Here is a 7,581-nt window from a genome sequence, read left to right on the forward strand (position 1 = left end):
GAGCAATAACAGAGCACTGTAACGTCCCTCTCCCTCTCTCTCACCCTCCCTCCCTCTTTCACTCCCGCCTATCCAGATCTGCGTTGCATAGCGGTTTAAAACACACCTCTCAATTTCTTTCCCTCCTATCCTTTCGAGAAGTCAGTGGAAGATTGTGTGAGAATAAAAGGCAGAAAGGGGGGTGAGGGAGTTAGGCAGGCACTATTCTACTCCCTCCGAGTGGTTGAAGAGGTCAGTGCCCAGTGAAAAGAAAGGCAGAGGTGCGGTGATGTCCTTTGTCACAGGGCCAGATCTTTTCACTCAGCGACATCCTTCATTGTCTTGCTCTACTCTTTTTGAGTCACCAAGGCTAAAAGTATAGTTCTATATTTAACGTGCACTGTTAGCAGCTGAGGCTAACTGAATGCTAGATGTTTTGGCTGGCCAGTTAGAGAGTTAACTCTTCCCGCTGACCCTTGGAGACAGCTGAACTATGCAATTTTCTCATGCTGGGAAAGTCCGGTGACAGCAGCCACCCAAGCCCTAACAGTGGTCCAAGAAACCACCAATTGCTGACTTAGGAGGGCTGAGTGATGCCAAACTCTCCAGGACTTTGGCAGCTAGTCGTTTTGGCCCTGCTTGCAGAAAACAAGGCCAACAAGCTAAATCTGAGATACAGTAATTGTCCTCTGCATCAGTGGGAATAGTTAACTTTGCTGCCAGGGTATTGGGTTAGACATGTGCACAGAAGCAGTAGAAAGTAAACACACCTAAATTTGGTTCAGCTACTTTTTTATTTCTGGAATAGCGTTGACCCACCTTTCAACGTCAACAGTTTCAGTTTCCTGAGTGGAGATGATCTTAAAGGAGAACTCCGGCCAATTTTTACGTTTATCTTGATTGCTATAAATATGCGAGTACTGTCGATAGAAAAGCAGCTAGCCTTCTCTAACACTATTACTGTACAAGGCACAGACATAATTTGGCCTGTTTCCATGTAGTTACATAGTCCCTGATATGGTCATAACCACTACAGTGCTCAATTACTTATTTTTGAGGGGGTAATAAACAAAAAATGTTGGCAGAGGGCATGACCTGTCCTCTGGAGGACATCCACCAGACCACCGGGGACTCGGTGGATTGTTGTTGGCCGCGGCAGGCGACGAAGGCGGGAAGAAAGCAGAAGCGAGGATGCCGGTCGGGCCTGCTAACCCGCCTAAGGGAACTACCACACAGATCACCACTGCCAAGACTACTACTCACCAACGCCAGATCGATCGCACACAAAATGGATGAGCTACAAATACACCCGGAACTGCTCCATGATGGCTGAACACACTCATCCGGGACAGCAGCTAGCAGCTAGTAGGGCGAGCTAGCTACCGGCATGATGTCTGAGTTGAAAACGCATCTTGTTGTCACGTAAGGGCCCTGTTCATGTTGCACAGACATTTTAATTAGGGCCCGAGCACCGACAGTGGCGAAGGCCCTATTGAAACTGAAGGAATTATTATTTTCTGCAAATGAATTTCCTTTTTGAGGGGCTTAACATATTCAAAAACTCACAAAATTTGGCAGTCGCATCAAGTCTGGTGAAAATGTACGTATTTTAAGGGTTTCGGGAATAGGCGCACAAAAATGGCTAGCTAGCGCCCCCTAGAAAGTAAATAAAATTGAGCCCCTGCAGTGCGTTTATCGTAAACTCACGGAACTTGTTACACATATGTAACATGTCAAGATGTACAAAACACTTCATTGGAGCCATACCCTAAACCCAACAGGAAGTCCGCCATTTTGAATTGAAAGTTCAAAATCAGTGCCATTTTTTCCACATGTCGTACTTTAACGAACTCCTCCTAGAGATTTCATCCGATCAACTTCAAACTCGGTCTGTGACATCTTAAGACGTTAAAGATGAAAAGTTGTTAAAAGAAAAACTTTTCGCCATAGGGCGTGGCCGTAGCTGGGCGGCCATTTTGTGCGTTTTGCCGCCGAAACAGGAAGTGGGTGTAACTCGAGTGTACATTGTCCAACTGGCTCGAAACTTTTCAGGATTCATAAGAGTCCAACCCTGAGGACAATTAAGTGCCGATATTTACTTAAAGTCATAGCGCCCCCTTGTGGCAACAGGAAGTAGGTCTAAAAGTCAAGGTGCTATACTTTAACGAACTCCTCCTAGAGATTTCATCTGATGGACTTCAAACTTGGTCTGTATCATCCCAACAACTTAACGATGAAAAGTTATTAAAAGAAAAACTTTTCGTCAGACGGTGTGGGCGTGGCATGGCGGCCATTTTGAGTGTTTAGCAATGAACAAAGAAGTTGTTGTTAACTTCAGTGTATGTTGTCGTATCTGCCCGAAATTTCACGCTTGACAAGGGTCCAGGCCTGAGGACACCCACAAGACAAAATTGACTTTTGGTCATAGCGCCCCCCGCTGGCAACAGGAAATGTGCCTTATATGACAAACATCATCCGATTTACGTGAAACTTAGTATGTATGGTCTACATGTGATACTGAGCCGGCCCCTATACTTTAACCACGCCCACTTACTCAGGCCACGCCCCCTTTCATAACATTTGAACCATTTAAGGTATACCCTTGTGTGAAGTATCATTGAACTCAGCAGAGACTTTATTCTTCATTGGTGATGGTTTGGCCCGCCCCCTAAGATTTAGCCACGCCCCCTTTTATAACTAATGACCCGTTTAATGTAGACCCTTGTGTGAGGTATCATTGAATTCAGCAGAGAGTTCCTTTTTAATTGGTGATGGTTTGACCCGCCCCCTATGATTTAGCCACGCCCCCTTTCACAGCTAATGAAATGTAAGACGTAGAGTCTTGTGTGAGGTATCGTTGAACTCGGCAGGGAGTTCCCTTTTCATTGTTGATGATTTGCGGCGTCTGAGTGCCGCGCGAATGCACGGTCGCAAGGAGCGGAGTCCGCCGGATTCCCCGACACACGCCGAGGCGCGAGGCCCCGTCCATGGCTGCTCGCAGCTTTAATTGCATTTTGTGTCTGTTAAGAGGCACAAAGGCATTCTTTAGAATATGCCCCCACAACTGCCGTTTTAGCTAACTGGGAGCTCTGGGCATTAGCTGCAGCAACTCCAGTTTGCTAGGACTGATTCTGGTTTTTTTTTTTTCTATCCCCAGTACTCGCATATTTATAGTGATCAATATTAACGTAAAAAATTGGCCGCAGTTCTCTTTTAATGCAAGCAGTGAAGTGAAATAACTTGGTCACCATGAGATATAGAGTATCTAACTAAAATGGCAGGAGTCTCTGTCTGTCTCTGTCTTTCTCTGTCTATCTATCTGTCTGTCTGTCTGTCTGTCTGTTTGTCTGTATGTATGTAATAGTGCATTATGTACGCACTGTGTAGTGTATTGAGAGAGGACCCTTTACCGTTACACCGCCGAAACAGCATGCTGGTTACAGCTCGCTCTCCGTCGCTCAATACATTTCATTCAAGAACAGATTAAGACTGGAGAAACCAGAGATGTTACATTGTAGCAAACTATAACATTTTGAAAAATAGCCTGGTACCAAATAGCTAGCTTTTAGCAAATGACGGGTACACTCTAGCATTTGTAGGGAACGTAACTATGTCATGGCAGGTGTATTTCTTAGGAATACTGGAGGCCAAGCAATCAACCTGGTTTGGACAGGCCTGTTTTGAACGGGCACTGGGCATTAGTATTCACAATATCATAAATGATATGCTCAGAGTAAAATGGTTCTCCACTTCTTCGTCAACATGGATAAAACACCCAATGCAATAGTTTGCTCGTCTGCCAAAGGAGAGTTCCACTGGGCAATTCTGCAGCAATGCTATTGGTTGTTGGTGTTTCCTGACGATTTTATTATTTGGCCACAATGATAGGGTGGCAATATACCGGGCAAATCTCTTTGTTTCCAGCCTGACCCTGTTATCTGATTACTGGTTAATGTTTATCTTGTTTGTAGCTCATGATGATCACTGGCTGTTTATTAGTTACCTCTACATTGTTGGGTAGTTGGAGGGTTTTTGTGGTACCGTCTTTAATCCTGACCATTGTCATGTATAAAGAATGAGGGGTCAAGGGAGTGACCCACAGTCTGTATTTTTCTTTTCCTTCCAGTGAAAGTCTTGTCTAGTCACCAGAGGGAAAACGGAACATAACGACACTTTTATCTCTAGGTGGAAACCAAAGCAAACAAAAGCCACGGCAGCTAACCAACAGATTAACTCACAAAGGAATTGTGTCAGATGGACACGGACAAATTCACTCCCTCTTTGTCAGTTCTTAGGTTGCAATGCAGATCTAACCCAGCCGTTTTGTTCACATGTAATCATTGCTGGATTATATGGGTGTGGGGCTGACGTAACGTTTTGTTCAATAAAATAAAAACGCACTCCAGCAGACACCAGCATAGACAAATAAATGGACAGACGTACTGGTTGTTAAATCCTTAGATTCCTTTACTCTCCCAAGCACCACTGGGATACCTGGAGATACAAGGTCACCTGAGAGTTCGCCAGCTCTGTAGCAGCATCAAAGACATTTTTTATCTTTTTTGTTGTCCTGTAAGGGACACTCAAAAGGGAATCAGAGCAAAGAACAACTCAAAAAACAAAGCACATTTGTTTGACAGACGCCTTCCTCCCCACATATGAAGTCATCCCCCTACATGTGGTATCAAAGAGGAAGAGCTATCCAAACTGAGGTCATGAGAAGTGTATTTTGATTGAATGCCATACTTCCCACGCCCAAAATGAAGTCATGTGGTAGGATCACGTAAGGAAAAGGTTTGTTATGATTTCAATCTTTATATATAATGCCCACAGGACGGTGGTCCTGTCTGGGCCCATTGGGGCTGCGGTTATTATGAATCGTAGTAGAAAATGTGTGCTGGTTGAAGGAGCTGCCATACCCAAACTGATATGATGTGATTAGAATGAATAGCCTTCTGATTTAATTAATCCAAGATGGGTGATAGAATGTTGCTGTGAGAATTGGGGTCTGTCATCCAGCTGCAAAGAAGCTTCAGTGTAAATGTCTGTTGAGGGTGTTATCAAAGGAAACATATGAAAACAAGACAATATCATGTCAGGCAAATTAATCTATAATGTCATGAGAAAGTCTTTTCAATTGAGGATGTTATCTACATAACCTTTGTCCTCTGTCTGCAAACACACACACACACACACACAGACACACACACACACACACAAAAAAATTCACAAGTCTCTCAATGCTATCTTGTCATCACATGCTCCCCCGCAGCAAAATAATTACTGAGGTCCCATCCAACACTTGTGTCGTCAAAACACTCTTGCAACATTAGCAACTGTGTTTGCTTTCACTGATTCTGCTCAGACATTAGCACAGCTCTCCTGGGCCATTTTCAGTTTTGGGCTTGCTGACAGATGTTAATAAGCTGTCCATGCAGAGTGAGATTAGACTAGGCCAAGACAACGGGGAACATGTTGTTCCTGCCCTGAAGCCATGAAGGGACTAAAGAGGTTTTTAGCAAAAGGGATGGATGCCAAAAAAAAAGATGAAGAAAAAATAAGGGATGTGTAAACTGGAGTGATAAGACATAGGGCTATGTAGCAAGTCTTTATAGCAGTTTTTACAGTATGATTGTGGCCACCTGTATATAATATGTTATTTCAAGGAACATTTTGGGAAATATGCTTGTTTTCTTTCTTGCAGAGATAAGAAGATTGATACCGCTCTCCGCTCTTATGTCTGTACGGTAAATATGAAGCTTGAGCCAGCAGCTAGCAAGCTTAGCTTAGCATAAAGACTGAAATCAACCAGGAAGCGATATTACGAATCCCACTATGGCCAGGCTAAGACCCGCCCTTCAATAGCATTTATTGGCCAGGCGTCCATGAGAACGCAAAGTAACTGACCACTGCCTCTAGCTACATATTTTATGTTCAGACACATAGAGTGGTATCAATCTTCTCATTTAAAATCTTGGCAAGAAAGCATATAAGCACATTTCCAAAACATTGAACTATTAATTTAATATTGATGTGACAGAGTGTATCAGCAGAGCACCCTCAATTGTTTGCCACCAAAACCTCCAGTCTTCCTGGTTATTTTTCCCTGAGCCATGAGTCACAGGATCTTATCATTTGGTTTTATTGGTCACAAAACAATATACCTATTATTCCATAATTTAGAAACTTACAGCGTCAGACTTGCTGGACTTATATAAACCATGAGTGTGTCACAGAACACCAAACATCTTATAGTAAATTCCTCAAATCTCAGAGTACCACAAAATTACCGCAACACATGAATTACCGGAACACAATATTACCACAAGAATTCCAATGTTGAAGTATCACAACTTCTTTTATGTGGTGCGCTGCACCATATGATTTTTTGTTAAGGTTGACGGACAAGTTTGTCTAATCTGGGTTAGGATTTTTCACTTCCAAACAGTAATAGTGTCCTCTCCTAAGTGATAAATACATGTACAAACAAACTTTTGTATCTATAAAAAGAATCAAAACTGTACAGTAGTTTAACTCAAAGTATTCAAAACAAGCACTTCTCATATTTATCTTAAAACCTCTTGAACGAGATTCAAGAGATTACCATAATTTAGTGCTGTCTCCTTTCAAACTTCTATTTGATTAGGACAAAAAAAATATATTTTACCAGTTTTTTTTTTTATTATTTTGTGTTCGATGGAATACAATATTGCCATAGAAAATTCTTAAACCAAGTAATCCAAATGACTGTTCTTACATCTGGTTTCACTTTTTGGGCCATTAACCTTGTTGAACCTTGCATCAATAATACAACTAGTAAAATACCAGAACATAATACTCAACTTTGAATTACCATCATGACACAAGTTATTGTTGAACATACTGTAGTCCATATCATCTCTTGTGGTTTCTGTGTTTATTGATGTTAGTCTGTTCTTCTAAATTGGCTTGGAAATTATATACTCTTTAGTATTTCGGTCTTTGTTTTTCTTTTGATGTTTCAGTTAAAAGAGATGACTTACCATGTCAGAAATGTTAATTACTTATGTTTCATTTCCTGTCTTTGCTGATCACACACCATGGAGTTGCCTGGAAGAAGAGACTCTCTTACTCCCTCCTGTGGTGAGATGGCAGTTTTGTTTCACATGAAACTAAGCCAAATTTTACCACCTGTGTCTAATACACTTAAATGTGGAAATGTCACTGAATAATCATGCATGATGCAGTTTAGAGTAGGTGCTTTCTTATGGTCCTGGCTCCTGTAGCTCTGAGGGTCATATCCTTTATTCAGCTGGAACTTATGTTGCAGGCATGATTTCATCTGCTGCAACTGCTAATGGAAAAGGAGTGGCAGCAGGAGGTCTGGTGGCTATTTTGCAGTCATCAGGTAAAAGCCATTACTATTTTTAATTAATGGTGAGATAATCATTACTGGAATGATAACTAAATAGGCATTTGTGTCCTATAACTTTTTGGCTGTTTTGTAGGACATGTGCACTGTACATCTTATAGGCTAAATGAGCACTCAGAGCCCCAGGTGATGAATCTTGTAATTTTGATAATATATGCATGATTCTCTAGACTACATCCATAGCCCTGGTC

The sequence above is a fragment of the Perca fluviatilis genome, chromosome 20, assembly GCF_010015445.1.
Source record: "Perca fluviatilis chromosome 20, GENO_Pfluv_1.0, whole genome shotgun sequence".
NCBI classification, from domain to species: domain Eukaryota; kingdom Metazoa; phylum Chordata; class Actinopteri; order Perciformes; family Percidae; genus Perca; species Perca fluviatilis.